The sequence below is a fragment of the Mycetomoellerius zeteki genome, unplaced genomic scaffold (genome assembly GCF_001594055.1).
Source record: "Mycetomoellerius zeteki isolate Tzet28-1 unplaced genomic scaffold, Tzet1.0 scaffold149, whole genome shotgun sequence".
Lineage (NCBI taxonomy): Eukaryota > Metazoa > Arthropoda > Insecta > Hymenoptera > Formicidae > Mycetomoellerius > Mycetomoellerius zeteki.
Genome location: NW_017256436.1, coordinates 3,658,573 through 3,661,416, shown reverse-complemented (window position 1 = coordinate 3,661,416; position 2,844 = coordinate 3,658,573). Strand labels below are relative to the sequence as shown.

The 2,844-nt window shown below is 30.8% G+C and overlaps 1 protein-coding gene across 1 annotated transcript in view; it reads right to left on the bottom strand.

The window, feature by feature from the left end:
* Positions 1–425: 425 nt before the first annotated feature.
* Positions 426–2,844, bottom strand: part of LOC108720345 (progestin and adipoQ receptor family member 3) — a 10,097-nt gene continuing 7,678 nt past the window's right edge. The window contains exon 8 of the mRNA XM_018444308.1: positions 426–663. The gene's annotated coding sequence lies outside the window, so the exon portion shown is untranslated. The remainder of the gene's footprint in view (positions 664–2,844) is intronic.

Sequence of the window (2,844 nt, the reverse complement as noted above, 5' to 3'; positions counted from 1 at the left end):
CATATATTCTATATCGAACAGTTTAAAATCCCCAGTCTCCTTGGAACGTAACAAAGAAAAAACAAAAGTAACTTTATGTTGCTAATATTAAAAGGTTACTTTTAATTCTAGCAGGAAACAGTTACGAAATATGTTTACGAAAGATACGTCCTTCGTATCATCGCTATTATAATTGCAAAAATTCTTTATGGATAAACTGAGTTGATTAAATTTGTATAAACCTAAACGATTTTTCGGTACAAATTAAATTCAACAAATACATTTGTACATTAAATGCATAGTAACATTAAAAAGTATAATATTAATTAATTTTATTTTTAATTCTGCTAGAATTAAACATCAGAAAAGAAAAATATTTAAGATAAAACTAACCGTCACGAGACAAGTATAAATAGTGATACCAAATAAATATAAATAGAGCTGCGGAATATCGTGGAATTCGTGGATTATATATCCACAGAGAGTCTCTTTCCATTCAGAACGTCTCAACATATATTTCCTAAAAGTGTACGTGTCATGACTATCGATGCGCGTACATACGCAATGGATTTTGTATCTCGCAAGACGTATTTTTCAAGATACTATAAAACGGTAGTTCCGCGGTCCATGACGACCAAGTACCCGACTTCACCATGCAGGAACAATCCATGGCGAGGATGGATTCTACAACAGAAAATTTGTAATCCTAAATTTTAAACTCGTTTCAATAATTGGATAGTTTCAATTCAGAGTCGTGGGTTTACGCGTAAAATATAATAATCTACATCTACACTGTTAAATCTATAGTGTCAAATTTAATCTTACGTGAGTCGCCACTGCTCCTACTAAATATATGATTATTTTTTACCAAAACGATACTTATATATGACACTATATCGTGTCAATTTGATACTATACAGTGTCAAGTTGACACTATATAGTATCAAATATAACCATTGTTTTAGTATAAAATAACGATATGATTGAGTAGGAGCAGTGGCGTAAAATTAAATTTGACACTATAGATTTAACAGTGTACGTGTACACAATGTAAACTATGTAAACTATGTTTTACGTATATAAACAATCCAGATAACCAAATGCATTTCAGTAAAATTATGCAGAACTATGATTGCTTATGATGGTGGTAACTTGTATATTTGTTATCAACGATTTCAAATATACCAACATCGTAGCAACATGCAAGCAACAATATATAAATATATTGTCAGCAATTTAACGGTAAGATAGTAGCATCAAAGTTACCTCGCATTGTCGGCAATATGATAGCATTGTATGACCCTATAGATTATTAATTATGGCAACATGACGGCAACAGCACGAATTTTGATATGATGAAGATTTTAAAATTATATCAGCAAATTACTGGCAAGTTGCTACCTAAGGTTGTCATATTGTGAAGGCATCAATTTGCCAACAAATGCGGACTTAGTTGTTGCAATTCTGGTAACAACACATATTTATTTATACCGTACCAGCAATAAGACAGACATATCTATCTAAAAATCTATGAATCATCGCATAGCCTACGTTTTTCGTCGTTACGCTGGACTGCACTAAAACTTTCTATCTGCAATGGGTTACATATTTTATTTATAAATATCATATTTTATCAATACTAAAATGAGATGTATTAACAATTATAAAACTTAATTACTTAATTCTTTCTGTATCCAATTTATCTCAAAAAAATTTACATATTTTACATTGTAGTATCTATATGAAAAAGGTTCGTTTAAATTTAATACAAAAAATACGTAAATATTTCATGTAAATGTATATAATCTTGAAATATACGGCACAATTTAACTCCGTTTTAATTAACAATAAGGCATAATTTTTCATGAAATTATATGTGTTAAATACTTTCTTATAGCAAATTCGGTTGGACGCACTAATGCGCACTAGTGCATATTAAAACCATTGTATACTAATTGAATCTATATAAAAGTAAAACGCAAATATTTTGAATTATAGAATACAGATTTTACAGCACAATAAAATGTATTGAGGATTTCATGGTTTAATCCGTTTTTACATATTTATATTAAGGGGTAACACCACCTTGCGACTTCAAAAAAATCGATTTTTTTTTTATTAGCTTAAAACCTTCCTTAAATCCTCTAGAATAAGAAAAAAAATGTCTCATGGCCATAAAAATTCTCGTACCGGTCGTTTACGGCAATTTGCTGAGGTATTAGCAGCCTAATGAAAGTTATAAAAGCTTTAGACATGACTATTGGAACAAATTGTTACAATTTCTGCGGCGAGGCAGACCAACACCGTATTCACTTATCGGACCGATCTTTGACTGAGGCTGCAGAAAAGAAGAAAAGGAGCTCAATATAAATTTGGAAGGTCAACTTTATGGCGCAGGCGCATCGCAGATTGAAGGTATATTTTAGTTATTGATCTTAAAATGTTTAACTCGCTTTTTCTCGAAACAACGTTTTTCAAAACGGGCGTACTCCTAGCGCTTACAAATCTTTATCGATAGCTTTGAAATTTTTATGATATCTTCTCACATATATATTCTACTGAACCACGTAGGGATTTTACGATAAATTATAAACTTTTTTTTATAAACAATTTAGTATGACATTTTTATGCAAAAAAATTAATTTTTTTTTCAAATGCTCGCCATTTTTTTAAAAAACGATATTTTTGAATTCCCCTATGTGGTTCAGTAGTTTATGGCACATATTAAAGAAAACATTTCAAATTTTGTTCCAGGTTCAAATCTAGGGGCGGTACTGGTAAGCCCGTTTACTGGAACCCGAAAAAATCGGACCTTCGAGAATGGACTCTGAAGCCGCCATTTTGTAATTAAAAAATGAAAAAAAA